The sequence below is a fragment of the Amia ocellicauda genome, chromosome 9, assembly GCF_036373705.1.
Source record: "Amia ocellicauda isolate fAmiCal2 chromosome 9, fAmiCal2.hap1, whole genome shotgun sequence".
NCBI lineage: Eukaryota > Metazoa > Chordata > Actinopteri > Amiiformes > Amiidae > Amia > Amia ocellicauda.
In genome coordinates, this window is record NC_089858.1 from 20,033,556 (window position 1) to 20,060,010 (window position 26,455).

General features: G+C 36.5%; 1 long non-coding RNA gene across 1 annotated transcript in view; it reads right to left on the reverse strand.

Moving 5' to 3' along the window:
* LOC136758255 (uncharacterized) overlaps positions 1–20,937 on the reverse strand; it is a 37,377-nt gene extending 16,440 nt beyond the window's left edge. The window contains exons 1-2 of the long non-coding RNA XR_010819935.1: positions 19,886–20,937; positions 18,885–19,000 (exon numbers count right to left, since the gene is read on the reverse strand). This is a non-coding gene — a long non-coding RNA (uncharacterized LOC136758255). The remainder of the gene's footprint in view (positions 1–18,884; positions 19,001–19,885) is intronic.
* Positions 20,938–26,455: the final 5,518 nt, after the last annotated feature.

Below are 26,455 nucleotides of genomic sequence, written 5' to 3' on the forward strand. Positions count from 1 at the left end.
ATTAGGTCTGAGCTTACATTTAAAAAAAACACACATATCTTTGTGTTTAAGATCTGTGCTTAAAATGCTTTGAATGTTAACTATCAAGGGATCAACAACAGAATGATGTTAACTGAGGCCTTTTTTTCTTTCTTTCAAAATCTCATCTAACAGACACCAGTACAGACAGGATGGATTAGTCAGGTGACAGTCAGCAAAACAAATTGATCATTTCATACCTGCAGCTTTTTTGTAGTGTATCTGTCATTTGCCCAAATTGATAAAATCAAGCAGATTTCATAGGTATTACCTTCTTGTTAAATCAAACAGGATAATGTGGGTCATATTTAAGAAAACATTTACATATACCGATTGTGTCTTTGCCATCTGCATAACCACATGCTGAGGAAGAGCAATTTTTATTTATTTATTTATTTTAGGTGGGATCATTTCCATTCCTAAATATCAGAGATAAAACATAAGAGGAACTCTGATCCTGTTACTTTTTAAGTATTCTTTATTAGTTTTATTGTGCAACTCAATCAAAGAGCCAGTCCTGTACATATCAACTCTTTTTACTTTCTTATCTTACATGCCCACCCCCATATATACTAAATAATTCAGATCTACCAGTATTTGATTTAGTATGCCTTGAGTCTGCTATTTTCTTTTTTTTTTTTATTTCATTATGTTGTATGACTTTAGGCCCAGTGGCTGGAAAATGACAATTATTTTGCTCCAGCAGCCAGCTATTACAAACCTGAAGAATATGTAGCATGTCGAGTATACAGCTAGCATACACTAAACACATTGTTGCTAATATGCTGTATTTTAGCAAGCACACATGAGGAATAGCCCCATAGCAACTCAAAAAATCAGTCACTTCTACTAATGTCTTTTAAATGTACCCTTACCTTTAGCAGGCCAGTTAGTGAATTAAAAAAAATATATTTAATGGCAGTTGTTTGGCCTTTTCATAAATTCTGCATAAATATGAAAAAAAAAAAACATACAACAGGCTAATAGAAATGAATGAACTACTCAACCATAAATTTGCTGTGGAAGATATGCTTGTTCTGATTGGAAAGGGCATCCGCTATCTGCAATATTGATAATACTTTTCAAATTTCATCTGCTTTTGTTTGCATTCTGTGCTGCCTGTTTAAACACACTGGGAATTATAATGAGTCCAAACATTATCTTCCAGTTTTTCAAGGCTGAACATATAACTTTATCACAAAAATGATTAAAATTCTTTGGCAGTGTTGTATCTTTTCCATTAAACCTCGCTATCAGCCGGTGACAATAAACCAACATCAGTCCAAGGCTGTCCATATGTCGTTGTAATAAGGCATGTTCCAGTTGTAGGGTGTTCCACCAAAGTGTATATTTAGGGGCTAACCTATACAACATTTCCATGCCCTGTATAAGGAAGATAAGAAACATGACAAGCTCTTACAGTGTGTCATGTACTCCGTAGCAACTGAAAAAAATGTCTCCCTTTTGTTATATCTCAGTGATGGATCACAGTTCGAACAGGACTGAGAAGCCCTGTTACAAAAAAAAACACAATTGAAAATTAAATGATACTGAAAGAGATTTTATTGCTGGAAACGGAGCTTGTGCTTGTCAGTTGCAGCCCCTTAACCAATGAATGTCTTTGTGATTCTACAGATTCCTCCTTCCTTCGTGGAATTGCAAAGGAGGGAGGGCGATTGTGTTAAAATGACACCAGATTAAGGTGCTCTGTAGTGCTGTCACAAGTTAAACTGCCCACTGCACATTGACTCAAAAGCAGTCTGAAGTAGGCCGTCTCACGCAGACAAGTTCATTTATTTAAAAAAAAAAAAAAAGAAAGAAAAAGAAAGGAAAATTAAAAATTGGGGGCGGAGGCAACTTTGTTCCCAAGTGTTCCCACGGTAGTTTGAAGTAATGAGACATCCATAAAGAATTAGATAGTCATTAGTATTATTTTAATATAATTTATGGGGAAATCATCTTATTATGTTTATTAATGTTGTAAGCTGACAGTGACAGCATAGCTAATTTCTAAGATAACACCCCAAGAAAATAAAAAGCAAAAGACCACCATTCACAGAACGTGACCAGAACCCAGAATGGATCATGGACAATTTGGGTTGGGCCAGTAATACAGATCTTATGTCTTATAAATAATCTGCTATGATACCAGGAATGGAAGACAAAAAAGCATGTATTTTAAAATGGACAAAACGTATAGTAAATAATAAATGTCATTTTTCAGTTCGTAGATCAGTGCAACCATTAAGACCAGTAGTCTTTGTCTGCAAATTCAAACAGTGCTAATAAAACAACTATTAAAAAAAACTTGTTTTTCTTCTCTGTGCTTCAGGGAACTGTCACTTTCAGCTTTTTTTCTATTTTAGAGCAGCAGTACTTATAGTAAAGATGGACAGTATAGCTACAAGGTCTGCACATATCAAAGCAGAATGAAAAAAAAATCCAGACATATGGCATTAACATTGAACTTGATAGCCAAGAGGTCAGCGTATAGTCTAGAAAAGGAAAAAAAAAACATTACATCAGAATTCATAGCCCATGAGTCCTCATATTCACTGTACCACATTTATCACTGTGGCAGTCCTTAAAGTTAGGTTATCTGAGGCTTTTAGCACAGCCATGTGAATGTGATATAGCCAGAAGCGATGGGACTTCGCAGGCACACATTCTTTAAGCTGAAATCAGCCTGTGCCTGATTGCTCGTCACAATCAAATACAATATAATAATAGAGTAGAGATATAATAAGAGAGTTAACCGTGTATAAATCATAAGTCACATATCATGTATAATGAACATGGTTGGGACAGAGGTATTATAAGGATTCTTTATACAAAGGGAGTTATGGATTGCTCGGTAATCCAGACATTTCCTGGTTTCTGGAGCTTTGACCCAGTTTTCCTCAAGATTTATATGAGCTCTAGATACAGTGTACAGAGTTAATCATGAAACAGCAGATTTGTGATTAAAACCTAAAAGGCCAGTACAGTACCGAACTCCAGATTAAAGCCATTTCTGACAGTTATAAGCAGTTCCTGTACACACAACCGTAAACATTCACTAAAACAGACGGATTTCCTAAAGACTTACATGCTGTCTAATTGAACTACAAACTCTTTTGCTGTATTGTCATCATTTCGCAGGGAACTGATTTGCTCATCATCAGCTCAGACTGACTATATTACTTGTGTGTGTCTGTGTGTGTTTATATGTACTTAAGTGAATTTTAAAATCCAATTGCTTAATGATTTCCCGGAAAAGTATGAATTAAGGTTCCTAACTTTGTTCTAGAAAGGCCATTACTGCAATTTGATCTGAAGTGACTGACAGTAACAAGCCATTACCATATAATTGAATTAATGTAGTGTTATGTCTTTGTATGGTTACAAGTAACTCAGTTTGTTATTGTGGAAGGGCTTCGGATAAAACTGTAAAAGCAAGGCAACTAATCGTGGTTAAAGCTCCAGTAGAGAAGGCTCTGCTGGCCTCAACTCACCACAGTAGCACCTTAAAACTAGAGACCAAGGGAGAACAGCTTCTGCCCAGATGATGTCTTTACTCTCTGGTTACATATTTAAATTAATTATTTTGAAAGTGATATTCAAAAAGTGCCCACCAAATATACTTGGCGGTAGATGCTTTAAACTATAGAATAGGATCCGATACAATCGTTTTTTGGAGGTAAAAATGAAGAGTGATATTCATATACACATAAACATATATCATTTTACCATTATAATTTTATTTGTGGCGGAATGTAACTTTTTTTTTTTTTATCTTAAACCCCTGGGACATGCCGGCACTCATCAACCGTAACATCCATGACAATCGTCCAGATGTCTTTGTCTGAGATGACACCAACCACACGCTCATTGCAAGAAGTGTCCCACATGACGGCGAACGCTTACAGAGCAAGATCCTGAAGTACCTGTGTTGTCAAGTGGTGGTTGAGTGGGCATGTCTATCCTGGTGGAAGGAGGGGGGGGCAGATTATTGTCATTCAGGAAGGAGTGAGACACGGTGGCATGGTTTAGAGGAGTTTATGAGAAGGCGGGGGGGGGAGTGTTGGTGGGACTGATCAGTCACAATCTGCTCCTATTGCTTGTAATTTTTATTTATCTTATTTATGTATTTAAAAATATGCACTGTCTGGGGAAAGCTCCAGTGAGGTGAAGCACCTCATTTCTAGGTAGGTCCAAGGGAGGCATACTTTGAACGTTTTATCATTTACATTCTCGTAAAAGATTGCTAATTACTCACTCAGGGTCTGTGAAGTCTAGTAAACTGCACAGCTTTATAAACAGACAACCCAGAGGTATATTTGGTTGAAAATACTTTAGGAAATTTGTTCTGTTTAATACAAAGGAAATCTAAGATTTCCTTTCCTAATTCACTGAAAGTTCTTGGGAAGGGCAGTTTGTAAGTTTCTCAAAGTTCTCGCTCAATTAGCTGCAGACTGACAGCAAGCTTCTTCCATCAAACATTGACAGTGTGTGTACCAATCAAAATGGGACATGTAAATGTGCACATTCTGTACAAATCTGATTAAATGCTGTTAGGCCCAGATTAAATCAAAATTTCAATTCCACCAGCCAACAGCAAGTGACAAACTTGATGGCAGGTTTCCATTTGGGTGGAAGGAAGAAGCTTCTGGCAAACAAAATGCTGCCATGAAGTTATGGGTTTATACTTTTGCAACTCTTGGGTGGGTCAACGTTTTGGTTGAATCCCAGCTTCAGTCACATTAGACGTGTTAACATTATCTGTAGGCTTATTTGGTTGTTGTGTGTGGAGTCTTGTAAATAATGGCTTACTCTTGTTTTTTTGTGGCTGTACTGGGTGCATTAAGAGCTCTGCGTGAGGCCTGTATCTAGGTACGCATGATTTCCTAATAAACATTTAAGTAACTTGAAGCATGCAATAGGTTTACCTTTAAGACATAATCACAGCTACAGCATTTCTTTAATAGATTTTACTGTGTAGGATGTGAAAAACAAAATAAAAAATAAAATAAGAATTTCTTCTAGTAGTTTTGAATCTGAACAAAAATGTTTCTGAAATAATCACAACATCATCTACCACAACATATTTGCTAGTGTTTACATTAGGCAATGCTTTACCCCCATCTCTGATAAACAAAAGGGATGGAAAACAGGAAAATATATTTTGCATATTATTTTAAGTAACTGTTCAAATTTCATTTCAGAATGGTAATCCACAAAACAAATATGTAGCAGCACATCTAAAAAGAGGCTCTGCTTCAATTTCCTATTGTAGTGTGTGTGTGTTGACTCTATGTGTATGCTTGAATTGATTTGCACAGCTCTGCAGACAGTGTCTGAATGCTTAGACCAAGAATCCATAATTTTATATGATCTGATAGTTCTGCAGTATTAGATTGATTTTTTCCAATGCTGATGTTAACAAACAAGCCAAGTTACCTGTTTCCACAACTCGGCACATTGCATTTTATTCTGGCTAATGAATTAGTATGTGGTTTTCAAACAGGATAGAGAACGTTGTTTCACAAGAATGTTAACATTGTCTCCTAATGAGTAAGAACCCAATCTAAATAAGGAATTGTGTACAGGCTCAGGACAATTACTGATCTTCTTAGTTTCAGTGACAAGATATGGTTGAAACGTTTCCTGATTCTCTGTTTGTTTGGCACATAGATAATGTCATATATGCCTAACTAATTGAAGACTGCTCTTTATGCAAAGCACACTTGCTTAAGGAAACCAGTCAGTTTCTCAGGTAGACAGCAAACAAAATGCATCACACTCCGCCAAAGCTTATAGATCTGACTTGCACTAAATGCTGATATTTTACCACCTTGAATAAGATCAAAAGAAAGCAAAGGGGGAAAAGATGTTCAGAAATTTCTGAAACACACAGAACCTCTCTGGTGGTGGAATTTCATTTCCCATCATTTTCTCTCCTCACTAACATCAGGAATTGTTTTGAACGCTTGTCACGGATTCAAAGAAATACTTAGTTACAACGAAGCAATCACCACTAGGACTGTGAGAACTGTGAGTTCTAAATACAAAAGAGCCTATCGGCGTACCTCCACGATAGAGAAATGCAAGTCTAAGCCTCACACTGACGGCTATACCTGTATTTTCTATTTTAAGCAAATTTTCAAACATGTTTTTTCAGACAAGCCTAAAATCCCTCTTAATACTAGTTACCCTGAAACATAGATCTTACTGTTTGGCTTTTAGCTTAGACAAGTTATTTTCTACTCCCTTTGAAATAAAAAGTAAATGTACTGACATTGACTTTATATTTTGAGCTCATTAAGCTGAGGATCTGTCTCACTGCTACCTGGATTTTTATGCCAGAGATAAACCAAATTAATATGAACTCACTAGGGCCAGTTAAATGGTTCTTGTTATCCAAAGCCCTAAGCTCTCAGAACTTATCAAAGAGCTACTGATAGCCTTTAAACTACCAAGGTGCATTTCTATAATTAAAACTAGTAACATTCATGAAGAAAGAAAAGCAAGAAAGAGAGAAGAAGTTGGTAATTTATCAGTTCCTGTTTAAAAGCATTTGTCTTCCTCAAAGAAGATGAAAATGAAAGCACTTAAAAGGTTCTTTTAAAAAATCACTCCAGAAGCATTACTGTACCGTCTATTAAGTTAATTAACGTTTTTTCAAATTGCAGTTAAGTATACCTTCCACTGCATATTATCTGTTCAAATGTAGTATTTTATCCACAAATTAACAAAAACACTGTATATCAAGGATGATGTGTATGTGTTCCTGTCTTACTAAATAAAACAGTTTGTTTTTATACACTTAGTACCATGTAAGAAACAGAATTATACTTTAAACATAAATATCATATACACATCCCTACAGTTTTCTTATTGAAATACTACCCGAGCTTTGAATTTCTTCAAGTAAAGATGAATGTCATTCAATAGGACATAAATCAATTCAAATTAGATAAAACATTATAAATTATATTGTATATGGCTTAAGCCTCTTATATGTATCTATATATATATATATATATATATATATATATATATATATATATATATACACACACATACACACACACACCATATATAAACATATATAAATCCATTGAGAGTGTTTTCCACCCTTGCCAAGGTTTTTGGAAGCTCGAGATAATACATTTCTTTTTTTCTTATTTCCTTACAATACATCATTCAGTTCTGCTTTTTGCCTGCATGAAATTCATTTTCTAATGGAAATATTTGTTTTGTAAATCAAATATGTATTATGCACAGAATGCAAAGCACAAATTAAATTATGTTAATGAAATGAAAGAGATATGAAATGCATATTTCATGGACAAAACATAACCCCAGTGAACAGCCATTTCTTGATAAAATCTTTAAACACAATCTCATTCTGAGAAAGACATATTGCTAAGGCAGATAGCACCTCATTAAAATGGTTTCCTTTAATATCAGTGCTTAGTATATATAGGATTGTAAATAACCACTGGGGACGAAGAACCAATAATGAAATACTGTCTTTAATAGCTTGCCATTGATGTCAGCATAAAAAAGTGTAGTAGTGGAATATTGGAAATTGGGTGCGCACACACATATAGTCAAAAGCTGTAAATGATTGCATATTTAAATAGAGCTGACTAAGGCAAAGATGATATAGATATTAGTAATAGGCAGAAAATTATGCTGACCTTACATAATTTGACAAAAACACTGTTTTAAATTTTATATTGGTTACACTTAATGAATAATAGATTCAGCCAGTGTTGTTGTGCAGATCATGATGTTAATAAAACTGTAAGAAAGGGGCCTCTTTGCCTAACTGACTAGCACACAAACTAGACCAGCTTTTCAAAAAAAATTACGAACCCAGACCTCGTTCTGTGGTGTTGGGAAGCAGGCAGTTGTTGCCTGTTTGACCCAGCTCACATTTGTTGATGCTAAATACCTTAATTACCCCATAATAAATAATTACCTGCTGTTCAAAATGAATTAAATGGATTTAATTTAAAATAAGGTCCAGTAAAGCACCGGTGCCTTTGAAAAAGGTTTATGTAAAAGGACAGAAACTTGAATGGTGATATGGTGTACCACTGTTCTCTACCTCCTGTGACAACAACAGAGTAACAGTAAGTGGGAAATCATTAAAAAGGACATTACAATAGTATTCGAAATAAAAGACTGCTCAGTACTTACTAAGTAAGGGTGAGATATCCAGACCATATTTTAAAGACCTTCTTGTGGGTTTCTAAATAGAGAGGTTTTCAACCACCCAGTTGTATAAAAAACAATGCAATGCTCACTTGATAATGCCTTGGAATACAAAATAAAAAAAAATAAAAAACTCTATCGAGCGCTTTTATTGAAACCACAGCATGGATTTTATAAACACCTTTCAATGTCATCTCAAGGCTTTGTACAGTAAAATAATCAGATTAACCATTCTAATGTGTTCCAATAATTGTCATTCCCTGTCTCTTCAAACAGTTTCACTTGGGTCTCAGTAATGAGAATGGTTAATGAAGGGTTCTCATTGCAGGCTGAACCAGCACAGGAGGTTTAAAAGAGGAAAAGACGTCACAGGGGGTCAGTGCACACCATCTCTTCCCATCAACCTCATATTATACACCTAATTTCCCTTCCTGAGCCTGGGTTTCTGTGATTGCTCATGGAGAATAGCTCTCAACAAAACAAGTTTGGGCATGCATCTGTAAGCAGCATTACTAAAACAGCAAAACATGGCTCTGTATTTACTGGTGAATACAGGCTAAAATAGACCAGAAAAATTGGGTTTGAAATGCTGCTTCTTTTGTGTTAACATTACATTACATTTCAAACATAATAATAATTTTGACATAATACAATTTCAGCAGAAATCCAAGAAAATACATGCATAATCCACACTGAAATTATATGTTGTGTGGAAATTCTGAGGACTACCATGACTGCACCATATACTAGATTAACCACACATCATTATATGTGTGTGTCTGTGTATATACACTCACAGGGCTTCACCTGAGTGGTCTGCTTGAGGAGTCAATTGTAAAAATACAAACTACTTCCACAAGAAAGTGATTTTTCAAACCTTAATTTGCATGTGGATGACAATAATGAAGGGACCCCCTATTAGAAAAGCAGCATTGTGGCAGCACTTGTTTTCTTTTCTTTTTTTTCTTCTGCAAACTGTCATTTTCCTCTACGATGGTTTCACTAAGACTTTAAATACTAGTAAGCGTTGCAGACCTGTCGAGAAATGCGAGACCTGCCAGTGTGACAGACAATGCAGGTGATCAAGCAGCAGAATCTACACCCGCTCCCACGACAGCTTTGCAAAACGTCGTGAAAAGGCGCTGAAGGACATTGACTGACTGGCTGTCTATGAAATCTGAACCAAAAACAAGGGGGAGGTTGTGCCTGCCGTAATACACGAATAGGCTTTTCAAAACTTTGGGGTAGAAGCGTGTCTTTAATTTAAGTAGAGAGCGAGCACCATTCCTAATAATTAAGATGTGGTGTAAGATGGCATTGACAAGCCTTGAACAGCAGCCTTAAGGAGAGATCCACCTCAGTCAAAGGAGGGTTCAACAATACTCCTCCCTTCCACAGAATGCTAAACACACACACACATACACACACAAGGGGAAAAACTGGCAGACAGTAACCAGGGTTTAATCAGCCTGGAGTGGGCTCTACTGAGACATGCAAAAGAACATACCAAGGGTCTCCGCACCTGGGATCCTAATTGCTCCCACTTACACTGATCATAGGAAGGTAGGGGAAGGACTAAACTGTTCTGGGAAAACGCCACAAGCTTAACGCCACAATTAGCAGACTGCTTGCTCCGTATCATCCTGCCTCCAGGATCTCGTTTAATGGGATTATCATCTACAAAAACTAAAGATGATAAGAGAAGCGATTTGAGAAGGAGAAGAAGAAAAAAAAAACGGAATCTAGAAAGGTTCAGTTACGGTATCCTGTGCGTCTCTTCAAAGTTCGAAGCTGCTACAGGTTTAAGGAGATACAGAGGGTCTTGTAATTGCCTATAAGTGCTGCTCTAATAAGGGACCCATAACCTTCAGAACCTTCTCAAAACCCATACGAGGAAGGGATTTTTAAATCCCAGTGAACAAATGAACAAAAACACCCCACCTTGCATGTGACTGGTATGATTTGGAGAGCTTCATCCAGCTGTAATTATATAGGCTAATTAGAGTTTCGCAATTTCTTGTTTGAAGTATAAAGAAACTACAATAGGGCAAGTATGAAAAGCTATAATGCAAAATGTAATGGTGTAAAATCCTAACTAATCCAGTACCACCATGTGCCCCTATGATAAGATACAGAAGTAGCTATGTCCTCAATTTTTTTTGCCTTTTTTTATACCATCTGGCCTTCTCATCTCCTACAAAAGAAAACTAATTCACGTCCCGAGTCACCCCTGTGATGAATAGTTGAAGTCCAGGTGCTTTGAGAGGGAAAAAGAAAAAAAGAAAAGGGAAAAAAAAAAAATATATATATATATATATATATATATATATATATATATATATATATATATATGTATATGTATATAATTCTCTATTGTAAACAAGGCTGCTTTAAATTCTCCCAATAATTACAAGCTCCATTCTTCAATACTTTCTCCTTTACAATGTTAATAATTAGATATTTAATTAGGTATTCTAAATAGCTTCTGATGCGAGAAGCTATAAATAGTGGTGGATGAAGAGAGCTGAAAATGAAGAAAAAAAAAAAAAGATCGGAGCGCTTTACTGCAGCCTTTTTGTATCATATGAAGGTCACAATAAGATGTGATTGTTTGGCACAGCGGCAGTGAATTATGCCACCCAGACAAGCTTTTAACCCATGTGTCTTCAGTCTCAGGGAGGCACGCAGAGATGTGCTCTCTTTAAACAGTTTTCTATTGAAGAGGATTCAATCACCATAATGAATCTAAGGCCAGGCAGCAATCTTCTTCACTGAAAGAATTTCTAAAAGGTTATAGAATTTGTAAAATGAACAGCTCGGGGAGTAAATGGCTGTGTGGGTGAATCAATTATCCTAGGACACACAGCAGTCATAATATTTAGTACGCATCGTTCAGTGTTTCAGGTACAATAAGACATGCTAGTCTTTTTATTGTTTGTGTTGGAAGCGGTACACTTAACACATTTTGGATGCTCTGCTTGCTATATGGTATGCCCTTCCACTTTTTTTTTTTTTTTTAACACCCAGTACAGAACACAAATTTGGTGCAAGAGAAAAATATAAAGGCTAGCTGATATATAATCGTAAGGTAGAGTAGGTTAAGTGAGTTGCAAGACCGCACTATATATCCACCGAGTACCTCTAGGGGAAGCATATTTACCAATCTATATTACATAAATATAGGTATGTGTGTGTGTGTATATATTACTTACACACACACACTGAGAGACACCCAAATATATACACATATAGTATTTACATATGCTTTTCCTTTAGACAAAATGTATTGGCAATGGCGATCTTGAAGTCTTATTGTTTTGTTTGCCAGAAAAGGGGGTGTGCGTGTTGTATTAATTTATTTAAATAACAGCAGCGCCTCCCTCTTCAATCCCAGTGCCGACCACAGCTATATTATTCTCATTTTCATAACCTGCAATCATTCCGGGCTGCATATATTTGGAGATGTTCGCTTTACACTGGTATATTGTCAACGTCAGTTTGACCCGAATGACTTTTTCAATAGTGCAGACGAGGCTCCCCTCACGGTCAGAAGGGGTCCCTTTTTTTTTAAGTTTTGTTTTCTTTAATTAACTATAACCATCCAGTAAATATAACAATGTGCTGGAAGCAGAGGAATTGCTCATCAGTGTCACTCATGAAAAGGGCCAGGATAAATGAGTCCTGAAATCAAAGGGAGATTACATGGCTGACCATGTATCATCCTCAATATATTGAACGTAGTCTTTGTAGAGATAGAGCAGTTATAAAAAGTGGTATTGTGTGCGCTGAAAAGCTGTGTGGGTCTGTGCATGACTAATCTGTCTTTCTGCATTATTTTATTCAATCTTCTCTGACTTTATGCCTTTGACATTTTTGCTACACTCAGTAAGTTTGAGTGAATGGACAATTTTAAAGATTTTAAAGGAATTTAGAGAAGCCATGTGCAGGAACAAAAAGACTATCTCTTTGTTTCAATGTATAATTTATTAAAAAATGTTCCTCTGACTAATTCTACCAGGCAGGGTAAATCTTAGCCACGTTTTTTTAAACTCACTACTGAAAGGCATTTGGGACTGTTACGGAAAATATTCGATAATGCTAGAACAAACCCCCATCCATACTGATATATATGTATATATATTTTTATATATATTCTTTTTTTCGTTTTAACTAGAAAGGCAAAGGAAAGGTTTCTTCTCTTGGATAAATAAATATGATATTTATATTCCTGCTTACTAAACTGCTAACAACACAGTTCAGAGTCAATGAGCTACTTTTACATTCATGAGGATTACTGGCATCCTCTTTGCATTTGATGCCAATCACACGCAACTCAGGTTAAAATAAGGAATTTGTTATTTCCTCTTAATGTATCCTCTAACAATGCTCTCCAATGCATCGAGGGATGATCAAAAAAGAAAAAGAAAAAGAAAAACAAGAAGAAGGGTGGAAAAAAAAAGCAGGAACACAAGCAGTGAAAAATGATTGCCTAAACGCCACATAGAGGTCATGGGTATTAAAAGATTAGTTATCCTAAGTCGATCAGCAATCATCATTTGAATTTGATTATTAATTTATCCTGTTAAATTGATTATAGTAGTGCAGCAGGCGGGATCTGCTAGATGAGCGTTTCGCAACATATGGAGCTCTGGGACTCTGTTTACAGGGCGCTATTAAGTCACCCGAGTCACACACGCTGCACAGGCCGCTGCCATGACTGCGAGGTGGGGCATGTCTCTCCCATCCTGTTTTTAATCTAACCAGGTGCATGGCTGGCTCCTTCATCGTGTCAATCAGCCATGGGGCAGAATGTACCTGCAGGCGTGAAATCAAGTTAGTGTGAGTGAGTGAACTGGGGAGAGTGCTCCATGAAGTATGCCAATCGCACTCAGCAAGCCAATGCCATATACTGTACTGGCCGGATTCTCGCACATATAGGAGGGGAAGAGAAATGTCATAGTTTGGAGGTGTTGTTTTTTGTTTGTTTTTAATATTATTTGAATCTGATATATGCACAGGATAGAGAACATAGCAGTTGACAATAGTTACCATTCTAGCAATATAAACAAGTTACTGTGTAGTGCAGACACAACCATGGCGCTTATTCAAGTGGCGCCACCCTCGGTATACTGCTCTGTGTACTTGAGCTATTTGTTCTAAGGAGTACATAACTAAAACATTCAAAATTTCCCATTTTAATCTAACTTTTAAATAACCAACAGATACGAGATAAGGAGACTGACAGCTATTGGGTGTATGCCTTTTGAAGAATGGATTACATAAAAATATCAACATGAAGGGTTGGGATTTGATGAGATTGTCGTAGTTAATTAAGTGATTGTCAGTATGGCCTTGGTGCTGTAGTAAAGGCACCGAGACAAATTCACCTTTGTCACATTGTGGGGTGTTTGATGCATTATGCAAATGCAAGAAAAATGCATACACTTAATGATGATGACACTGCATTACATCATTTTAACATCCAAGTTGTGAATCACAGTCATGCTTAAAAGAATCCAGACTGTTCAGATTGTATACAATCTATGCAGCATATGTTTAGGTATTCCTTTGAAAGATGAAATAACTGAACTAAAAAAAAAAAACACATACATTGATGTACAAGCAGAGAATCACATTCCAAAGAATGCCCAAAGAACAATGGAAGAGGATTCTCCAGTCTTCAAATCAAAAGTGCTTATGTCAGGTAACAACTCATACAGACTACCAGTCTACCAACTAATACCTCTTTTACAATACATACCTTTTTGGGAAATGCATATATCAAAATATAAGTACGAATTCTGAAATAACCAAAGCATAAAATAAGCTTTAAACGGGCTAATAAACTGTATTACTACTGTTATATGCATGGCGTGCTTTGAGCAGCTCAGATGAGCATGTAGCTGCCATGCCATGTGGTCTAGGTGTTTTCATGAAGTGGTGAAGGCATGGACGATCACAATTCTAATTCCCTCTGCAAGCTAGTGGTCCCATCCAGCACTTCAACCACAATTTCCTCTGCATCGTCACACTGGAATATGAAGTTTTTGATATATGAAGTCACTGTTTAAAAATGTTATGACTGTGTGCAATATTCATGACAGAACCAGTGATACCAAGCCATTGGAAGCTGTGGCCATTTTTGAAGGCTTAGAACCAATAGATGTCTCCGCCTGTTTAGAATTAAATATATACATCACTGCCCCCTACTGGGCACAATTTAAATGATTTCTGACCGGTTTGTTTAAATTTCAATAACTATTCATTTTCAATTTTGCCTATTTTTAAAATGAAAATGTTATACAAAATGAACTCAGTTCAATATTTTATATCTATCTGTTTACACCAATACATAGCATACAATTTACACTATTTTCCACTTAAAATCATTAAGTCCCTTCTGTGTCCTTCAAGTCTTAACTTTAACACACATTTGTTCTCTTTCGAAGTTACATAACCTGTTACATTTGTCATTACTAATTTTATGTTTAATCCCATTTGAAGTTTTGAGTGTTCCCTTATAAAATGTTAGAATGCTGTAACATACAGACGGGTGACAAATTCAAGGAAAAACCTAAACAAATGAGTGGAGGAACATAACAAATGCAGATGCCTCCAAAAAGGTGATACACCTCGATTTTGGATCAAGATAGCAAGAGGAAAGGATCTTTGAAAGAGGGGTCATTATTGGGGCACGAATGGCAGGAGCTTCAGTCACAAAGACCGATCAACTGGCTAGTGTTCTCAACAAGTGGGCAAGTGCATGTGTGGCGACACCAAGAGAATAGTGCAGGCCTGACTGCTTGACCCCTACAGTGAGGGGGTCCGGAGGCCCTGTTATGCTGTGAGGGGCATTTTCCTGGCATGGTTTGGGTCCACTTGTCCCCTTAGAGGGAAGGGTCACTGCAAATCATTACAAAGTTATTGTGAGTGATCACCTTTATCCTATGGTGAAACATGTCTATCCTGATGGGAGTGGTCTCTTCCAGGATGGCAATGCCCCATCCACAGGGCACGAGGCCTCACTGAATAGTTTGACGAGTATGAAAATGATGTGAATCATGTGCTATGGCCTTCACAGTCACCAGATCTCAACCCAACTGAACACCTATGGGAGATTTTGGACCAACATGTTAGACAGTGCTCTCCACCACCATCATCAAAACCCCAAATGAGGGAATATCGTTTGGAAGAATGGTGTTCATCCCTCCAGCTGAGTTCCAGAGACTCATAGAATAAGGCACATTGAAGCTGTTCTGGCAGCTCGTGGTGGCCCAACACCTTACTGAGACACTTTATGTTGGTTTTTCCTTTAATTTGTCACCCGTTTGTATGTATATATAGCTTCTTTAGTATGTATGCTGGGAAAGCACTTTCAACTATCAATTAATCTCTATCAATCTTTCTTTCTGTACAGTGACTTTCATGATTGCTTCAAAGTGCATCCCATAAATAAATAGTTTAAAAGTATCAAAAACTGCAATAAAGAATACATTCACTGTGGCTGTTTATTGTAAATATTTTACTATATATACTTATTATTGGTTGTCTTTCCCTGCCCAATATTAGTGGGATGGTCGTCACCATGAAAAGGTGCTCTATAAAATAAAGCTCTATTGATTTGTTGTGTGTGTATTATTTTCTGCATATATTAATCAAGACTTTTTAATAGTGAGAATGCTGTACTTTAAGCTATTGTGACGAGTCTACAAACAAATCTATGCCGTATAAATGATGAATGACATAATAATGTCAATGTAATGTGTTTCTTTCAAAAAATGTGGTGGGAAAATGGAAAAACAAAAATGCCTTCTCTAAGATTTGAATAAACAGAAGCACACGCTGAATATTATCAGCACCAGTAGGTTTTGTTGTCTCAGAAACTGTAAAGAGCAACATTTTGCCAATAGTTAATGAAACAGTTCCCGGGTTCATCAATCTTTCCATGCAGCAAAACTGTCTTTTCGATCACCTCTTAGCTTTCTAAATCTGATTTAGGACTGCACAGAAGAACCTTCCTACTAGACAAGAAATGCAGGAAACCTAGTTTGTCAGGTTGTGTTTTCATGCAGGGTAAGAAAACAAGACATTTTTACAGAAGAAAAAAAATCATGAAATACCCACATCATATTGCTATTGTCCCAGGTACATTATTTTTACCTGCAAACTTGACTTGCCAGGAGGAGAAAGGAAAACTCTACCCAAATCCCTCAATAAGTTAAACTGTGAAACACCCCAGGTTCTATAATGTTAAATAAGTTCTGAAATTAACATTGTTATGTTACATACATGTATCGATGTCTATTGACAGTTGTGTTTTTGAACACATTGGCTACATTGGCTATATAATTGTATGCCATTATAGAGGAAATTAGCAATTCAAAGTTGATAAAACAATTTAAAACCATTACGTGGACAAGGATACGTATTTTCTGTTTTATTTCCATTTTTTCTATTCTAATTTAGTGAGGCGCACGCTGCCACAAATGGCAGAAATCTGAAATTGCTCTTCTTGTAGAGGCTGTTATGTAACTGGGTGGTCAGATGGGAAAGGACCATAAAGAGAAGGCCTGCTAGTTACAAATATACGGTCTGTGTTAACATTAACAATTATATGTGTTGCATATAGCACAGCACATACTATCAAGGATCGCAAAGCACTGCACAGAGCTTGTGAATTATAGTGTAGGGTGCAATAACTCCAGCAGGCAAGCTCAGCAGCTATTATGCTATTAGGTTTTCAGCAGGAATCCACAATACAGTACACAAGTGCACACACCCTGCTGAATTTTAATGTCAATGACAATTGGCATGATAGATGTTATTTCTTTGATTTGGTTGTGGACCAGCACTGCTGTAGACCTGAAGAGCAGGGTAATTACAAAATATAGTAATAGATCTCTTGTCTTTTTCCTTTATGGAGACAGTCTCTCAACTGTCTGCAAGCAATCAGCCCGAGGGTGGGGTCTGACACCAGGGGCCAGACTTCTCACTTATCTATTTGTCTAAGCAAATACTACTTAGCGATAGTAATTTAAATTTATCTGGGGTCTCTCAAGATTATGTGCAGAACAATTTAAATTTTTAATATTCTATTTAAATATATGGACAACCTCACAGGCAATTTTCCCCCCATTGCCAAATTCTGTGATTTATGTCTCTGAGACACAGGCACTGTGCAATACAGTTAATGTCTACTGTTACCTTGCGTTATTGTTATCTTTCAAATGTTTCACCTTAAGAAATAATCAATAAAAACAATTATAAGATTTCTGCAGATCCAAAGACGCAGACTGCACTGTAAACCTCTGCACATTAGTTTTCTCTGTGACTCGGAGAGTAAAATATTTAATTACAGTTTGTAATTTATGCAGGTTATCAAAACTCCAAGTGCATCATTTTATGTACATTGTGCAAATGACTTTTTTTTTTTTCTCAGGGAGGAGGGAAAATTCTTTGCAGGCATAGACAAAGATATTGAAAGCCAGCGCAAATCTAAAATGAATAAACATGCTGAATCTCTTCTTCAAGGGTCTAAATGAGATCTGTACAAAATAATTTAAAATAGCAATAGGACCATTCATCATGGCAAAAACAGCGCCTCCAGCCTTGGCTACAGCATCATATCACTTTAAAAGTACCATTAAACAGCCAAGTTTGACTTCAGGTTTCAGGGCTTTTATTGTTATTGAGAGAGCTACGGACTTCCAGGTACTTGGTATAAATGATTTCATTCTCCACAACATTAGTCTCTGATTTAGGGTTTGCTTAGGCACTATAGATAAAGAATTACAGGTCCCTGCCTTATATTTTGATACAATAGATAAATAAATAAAGTGAAACAGTGACTTCTGCTTGCTTTGGGCCTTTAAGTTCACTTCTAATACTCTTATTGTTAGGAATAAATACATAGCATGCAATTGAAGGGACAGCCAAATGGTTTCTTTAAATATTCTTCAAGCCAGAGCTTGTGAGAATGAACTGAAAAAGGATTATTGGTGTTTTGTATTATATCAATATCAAATTATTAATTTGCATACATCATGTTGACCCATTCTCATTATTAAAATCATGATCTGTGCAAAGAATGATTGTATATATACAGCTCTGAAAAAAATTAAGAGACCACTCCAAGTTCAGAAATGACTGTTAAGTGGTCTCTTAATTTTTTCCAGAGCTGTATATTCCTAATATTTTTGCATATTTGTATATTTCTAACAAAAATAAAGATATTTTAAGCATATGAAAAAAACAATATGTGACCATTTTACATGCTATTCACATGTCAGATGTAGGGCCAAAGAACAGTAAAAGATTAAGAAAGAAAGGGAAGCAGGATTTGCTGGAAGAATTGCTTCGAGAATTAAATCTGGTACCCTATACTTTAGGGAGTGAGGAAAATAACCTTACTCTGTTCAGTGACCTTTAAACCACCTGGAACTTGTGTTTTTTTTAATAATAATGAGCTACACAAAGATCCCAAGAAAAGACTGTGCAAATATTTGTTCCCCAGTTGCAGTTTTTAATTATTTATTTTTATTTTTTAATCTAAACATCATGTTCAGAAGCACATCAAGTGCATAATAGCAAAGGATTTGGGGAAGAAATTTCAGCATAGGGTGGCAGCATACAAAGTCTAAAATCCGGGGTAAGACTCTGACCTGATTATTTATGTAGCAGGTTGTTGCAACAGATGAATTTCCCTCTGAATCTGACACTATCGTAGCCATCTTCTGATGGGAACACTGCTCTGACTCGTCATCTATCTTCGACATCTCTGCAGAGATATACAAGGAGACTTTACAAGATAAAACTAAAACAAAGATAGAAAATCTATTAAATAAAAAATAAAATGCATTGAGGTATAACGTATTTTGATGTGTTGTACAATGTATAATAATTTGATATACTTTGATGGATAAATTAGTCATAACTACAGCGATAAATGACTTACTTTTGTTGGAATGAAGTTACAAGCGTAATCTTTGTTGTCAATGGGAACATTTCATTAAGACTCCAGATATATATTTCATACCTCTCCCTTCATTGCTTTTCTTACATTAGCTGATACATTAAGGGCTTATGTGAATGAGAGTCTGTAGCTTGTGTCATGTTCCCTTATGTAATGCACTGAATACAACTAATTTCTCCAGCAATACCCCCCCCCCCCCCCCATATTATTATTGTTATTTATTTATTATTATTTAATAGTTCAGGCAACTATTACCATGTGGCCCCCCAGTGACCAGACTTTTTTGTGCGGAGGACATAAAGACACTGATTGAGGTGCTCAACACTTAAAATGTAAGAGTTTCTTTTTTTTATATAGTTTTGGCTCGATAAATCAGCACTCTGGAGTCAAAAACGAAAACTGTAAAACAGAAATGATTCACCTAAAAAGAAATAAATTAGATTATTTGCATAACCACATTCTCAAATTTAATATATCAGTCCTAATGAAATGCAAATATTTTTCATTTTAATAGTGACTTTCAATGGATTGCATAATAAAGATAACCCGAAAACAAATACATATGAATTACATTTTTGTAATTAAACTGTGACAGGACAATGTACACTGTATTTTGTGAATAAGGTGTGTAGCAGCTCAGCATTGAGCTCTACAAATTATAGATCTGCAAAGGGTTAAACAACTATTTACCTATTTCAAATCCCTGCAGAAAAAGAAGGGGAAAAGTCCCCAAAAGGCACGATGAGTCTGTCAGTAATGCATTTTCTGTATCCGGTGGACAGTGGTTTCAAGAGCATTTTCAGACCCAGATCTCGCCACAAATTCCACATCTCTGTGGTAGAATGTAACCACATTCCTTCATCCGTGGTGCGCTGCTGAAACACAAAGAAATCATTGAGTGTTTGTGGTTAAAAGTTGAAAAGTATGTCTAATTTTGGTCAAAGTTCATTAAAGAATACAAAAGTTGTACTTCATTTAAACATGAAGACAGTGACAAAGCCAAGTGCTTTATGCATTTCTGATAGAACAGAACTGGGGAGCATGAAGTTGCCCTAAAGAAAAACAAAAAGAAAGAAATTATTGTACAGTAATTGCCAGGGCTGTGATAAATGCATTGCACGGTTTAATAATGTGTCTGGCTAACCTTGAACAAAGTAATATTTGAATCCAATGTTAAAGTAAAACTGAAATCATGTCTATTTATTTGTGGGCTTCAGTGTACACAATGCATGGCAAATCTGACAGAGAGAAAACAAAATAATGAATAAAATAGATGTCCAGCAGTGTTATAATGCTCTTTTTTTATTTTGTGCTCATCTTTTCTTTTTTAAGAGAAAAATATATCTAAATAACCTTTGCTATCTAGATTGTAAGAAGACATTTCACTCCATTTCTCATCATAACTTCAGCAAAGCACAAAATCATCATAATAAAACATAAAAAAAAATATCATGCCATTGGAAAGAGCTGTGTGTTCCATGTATTTTTAGGAGTTTCTCCTCTTTTAAAACCACCATTAACTCTTTCTTCTTCCTGCCCCTGCTACCGATCCTCTTAACCCACATGTCAGTATATCTCAGTGTTTTATTCCCTCTCTCTCTCTCTTTCTCTGTCTTTTTCTTTACAATGCCTTCTTGGTACCTTGTGAGCTACACGCAGTCATGCCTAATCAACTAATCAATAGTGAAGGCTACCAATTAGTGAACCACTGGAAACCACTCGCTTCGCCCCAGTCAAAGCTACTCTGCTGATCTCCCAAGCTTTTATGATACACCTATGGGTGCTTAAAAGCAGCATACTAATTTTTAATATTAGCTTTACTGGAATCCTACTAAAGCACTGGCTGCAGGGGATGTCTAGTCCTGACAGAAGCTGCTGTCACGGCTTCTTTTAACGCTGCTCACAGTAGTCTGTGTGTTCCATTGACATAACATGTTTCACACTAGCATTTAGGGGTTTCCTCAACAGGCCACAAGCTTTTATCCCATCAGAAAGCATAAACTAACCCTCCAGCTATCTATGGGGGCTGATTGCCCTCGAATTATCCAAGTACGCTTCAGTTTATTAAGAACCCTGCTTTGTGTTTTTATCGCCAGTTACAGGAGACTCTTGATTTATGGTGTTAAAATAATTACGGAATGCCATTGTACGTCGGAATATTGCATTCCATTCAAATAATAATGCACCAATCAAGCCTTACGTAAAGATGGAATTTCCCCCTATCAGTCACCCTTCTTTTCTGGTAATATATAAAGACACTTATTTCCGATTGACATCCATTTAACAGCAAGGTTTGAATTTTCAACGGGCACCTGTCCATTATTTTTGTTAACACTGAAAATTTGAAGAATCTTGACTTTGAATTACTTACATATATTTATGCCTCCCACTGTTTTGCCTTTATTTTCATGTTGAGGCAGAATTCCAGATAACAGGTTGTCAATATTTAATGGACATGCACCAGTAAGAACAGAATCATGACAGAGAATGAATAATATTTTACTTTCATACAGCTTTTGCTTTCCCAGCATTTGAGTAATTTGCCCTTGGTAACATAAAAAAAAAAAAAGTTGATCGGTAGGTGAGGATTGAGCTTGTGTAATTTTATCAGGACAAGACTGGGGACACCCTTCTCTCTTACAGATTTAGCCAAACATCAAGAAAATGAAAATAAATGGCTTATCAACTCAGAGACAAACCTATTTCAGCCATCCATCATCCCCTTCATAGATTTCTGAAATCCTATCAGGTTTGTCCCCTTTCCCATTCTCAAAGGGCTTGGATCCCACACTTATAACCACTGGAATATCTCCAAACTTTTCTTCAGTTGTTGTCATTAAGATTTTTTATTTATTTTTTCATTGGCTTAAAAGTGTTATTTACTTTCTGCTTCACACCAGTACTGTACTTTGTCAGCATATTGACTGATCTGATAAAAAACTGAGGGGACTTACTAACACTGGCGAGTGCCAGATGGGATTTTCTTGGAATTTACTCATAAAACTCCAGTAAGAGCATTCACTCAGGCATTGTAAGGGTTTACTTGATCTAAACTTGAGAAATCTCATATATAAAAAGGACAGACATAAGTAAGGATGTTTCTTTTAGGAAAATCATAATGTTTAAAGAAGCTGAAACCACAGACCAACTGTAAGCAAAAAGAGTATGTACACAATAAGTATTAAGTAAATATGGATTAATACTGATCTTGATGCAGCCGTTGTCCTTACATTTTCACTCCGATCTGACAGAGTATCTAAGCAATCTGATGAGAAATATTTTGAAATGACAATAATTCCTGGTCCAGTTGAAGCATTGTAGCAAATCGACTACAGACCCTCACTTGTGATGAAGAGCACCACGTGGATAAGAGCTGTTTTGTATTCACAATGATAACAATAAATTGACTGTCAGCACCAGGATCAAGAAAGACCTCGGTTTTAAGTCATCATCCAGGATCCATTATCATCATCATAACAGTGGAAAATTGCCAAGATTTGGGTGGTCAAATGTCACTGCCACACCATTGCCAATTCTGATTGACGAGACTTTGCAATTGCCGTGAAAGTGATGACAATACAACATGACAGGAAAATAAAAAAGGTAAGCGGAAATAGTATAGTATGGGGTAGTACCAGTGAAATAAAATACAAGAAACAACACAAAATCAAAACAGAATTATATACAGCATAGACTGCTTACCCTCCATTCTGCATTTTTTTTTTTTTTACATCAAACCACAGGGCGAGGAATTGTTCTACCTGTCAGCGTATCTCTAATGCCTGGATATGAGGAAACAAAACAAAAAAGGAAAAATATTTTAGGTTTGATTGTCCTCTTCTTGATATGAAAATGAAAATAAATAAAAACTATAATGTCTAGCAGGTTATCCTAGAGCGCAAACATTTTGAATAATGCAATCATTTGCCCAAAGGTGCTACTAAAACAGAATATACAGTAATATTGCGGTTTTCTAGGTCAGTAATATCTAGAATTCTAGCAAACTTTTAGCCCTAAGTATGTGTAAGTGGGATGCTTTCATCTATCATAATTAATCGGGAAAGACTGCCATGCCCATTCCTCCTTTTCTGAGGCTGACTGGAGACCTGGGGGAGTAAATTCATTCATCTCAAGCCACCTACAGCTCTCTCCAGCACTGAAACCCGAAAAACTCCAGCGTTCTCCTTTTAGGAGCAGTTAACTATTCATCGTAGAAGGGTATAACATGGAACTTATTTGCCGACAGTCAGGAGAAAGCAGGATGTGAATAAATCTTACATCCTAAGTAGTTCTGAATCCGAGACTCATTATTCTCATAACTGCTAACATTTGTTTAACAACAGATGCAATCTGTTCTGACGAAACGCACTTAACAAGTAGAGTGAGGATGGGAAACAGACTAAAACCCAAGGAAAAGGGGAAACTGGCAATGGGCAACACAATACAGCCCTGCGGTACGTGCTCACCTTTGAGGTATTGAGAGAAACTCTTAATAGGTTTCATCTTCAAAGCACTTTGTATTACCTACTAAATGGAAACAATTAGTAATTACAGAATAAGGTTAGTGTGAATAGGACGTGTGGGACCCACCTCTCGCCTAATGAGCTGTGATTCTGACCTTGTGAAACCATGCTTTACAGAAGTCTTTAACCTCAAGATGTACAAATTCCAAGCTGAAAAACAAATTGTCATTTGGAAAAAATAAACTAAATTCAAAAGCATCAGTATTTAGTGCTTGAAGTTTCCATTAATACAAACATCCCAGCCTGCTGCTATTTTAATTGCTTCACCTCTCGTATATCTCTCTATACTATTTGGATTAGGCTGGCTAAGGCATAGATTAAAACCTTTACACTTCATATGCGTTATCATCTCCATGTTACATATATTGTACATATGCAGAGGCAGAACATATTGCACTCAATCACCAGCAATTTAATACATCTCTACTGAAAAAACAAGTGGTACAAAATACATGGTACAAATAACATTAAAATAACAACAACAACAACAAGGGAATAAAAATAACTATTTTCCCACTTATTGGTTATTTTTCTTGTGATCAGCTTGCAATATGTTCAATTTGCCATTTTTGTTTATTGCCAAGTGTGAAGACGTAAAAATGTTAACAGAACTGCCTAACAGTGAACAGTACTACTGCAATAACAATAAAATGTCATCAATCTGCAAAGCCTCCCGCCTCTGTCACACCAAGTTTGTACAGATTAATGACATTATGCTTTAGTTGCAGTGCTCTTAAAGGGACCAGCCTATAGCAAATTCGAGAAACAAACAGAACCCAAAGCAAAGAGGGAAGACAGCGAAGGTACTGGTCGCTGCACAAGAAACAGATGGCACCAGAAGCAGAGGGAAAAGCTGGAAATATCGGATGGCCGATTCCAGAGGTATTGGGAGAAAGGGCAGACAGATGACTGTTCAATTAAAGCAGGTTCTTCTAGGCTATGAAAGAGAAGACATAAGAGACACTGTGCCTTTGTCTGGCATGATAACGTGAGAGATTTGATTATTTCCACTGCATCGAACAAACCCACCACCAGTGTTGATGCGCTGACCCGACATTTCAGAAGAATACAACATGAGAGTGTCGTTTTATTATTTCAGACCTTTATGGAGTTTCCCCAGAATGTCTCAAGTGTACGCCTTTACGGTCGTTCTCGCAAAAGCATCAGGTGTTAAGAGTGATGGGACCACTGCAATAAGTGCTGTGGTACAAATGGGAATCAACCACATAGTGAAACTGGTTTTAACAAATGGGGAGAAGAGAAAACCCATTTAAGATAGTTTTTGTTTTAACTCTACATTAAATATTATGTTTCTCATCTACTACTACTTAAGGCTAATACAAGCCATCATGACAGAATTTGGTGAAGGTACTTTGTTTCTGATTTGTTCTTTCTGGCACATGGCTGATTCCTTAATGCTCGGTGGTTAGGTCACATTCATCCCTGCTCATATGCCTTCAGTTATTAAATTCTAACAAAGTGCAGAGAACCGCTGAGAAAAGGGTCCTGCTTAGATTATATTTTCTCCAAATTGCACTATTTCCAAAGCTTTCTTAAAAGGCAAATTAATGCTTTAATGCAAGCATGCTGGTTTCCTTGCTCATGTCGTACTGTGTATTGTATTGTTTTGCCTAAACAAAACTACCCTTAGTATGAACAGGATTTTTTATTACAAAAATTAGCAGCATTATATGGTAATTGCAGTAAAACATTCCAGAGAGATTTAAGTGGGTGCCAAATCAGTTGCACAAAAGCTTGACATTCACAACCAAATCACGCTATACAGAAATATTTCTGTGTATTGCTCAATGGGTATAATTAGGCAAGACGCATCGTGCTGGAAATCTTGGTGTGTTCTGTAGGTCATCCTTAATTATTTTCCAAAATCTGCCATTTCCTTTTTTTTTCCCCTACTGTCATTAACAAAAAACAAATATAAACTTTACAGCTTAAAACCTATCACACAACTTTCAGAAAGAACCCAAAAAAAGAAAAAAAGGGACATTACAGTTTGACAACAGTGTTACTTAAAAGTAAAACAGCGGAGTGAAAAGGCCAATTGATAGTGTCTGGGTGTGCTTTTATCCCAGCCTGAGCCTTTTATGCTTGAATGCACCTTATGATGCTGTTACTAACCTCAACCTGGAGCAGCAGCAGGGCAGCAGCCCTCCCAATACAGCAATGTCATGCTTTACAGGCACACTCGCAGCAAGAGCATGAATGAAGCAAAAAAATTGGTTGCCTAGGAAACACTTCAGTCCTGGTAATTATTACTGTAACTATCTCTGCACACCCCACCTATAATAGAAATGGATCATAAATTATAATCACTGACTGGCAGCCTTCTGTTGGAGCTGCTGCTCACTGCTGCCATCTACTGGGAGGTTGTTGAATTTGTAGACCGGAGGTTTTCTCAGTCAAGTACGATGCTTTGCCGAAGCAACCAGAATGAATCGACTCGGCTGTGAATAACCACTATTATTATTTTGACAGTTTTTGTCAAAATTGTAAAATACATACATTTGTTCTGTGGAAATAAAATAACGATGTTAATTCCAATTAATATTTATGGAACTTAATTCCCATATTTATTTTTAAGTATTTTAAAAATACAACATGTTAGGTTATATGTTATTCTATTTTCTTTAGAAAACATATTATTTTTATGGAAAATACTGCACTTAAAAATACTACAGCACAAGATTAAGAATAATCGATGCAATAAGTGCTAGTGAAG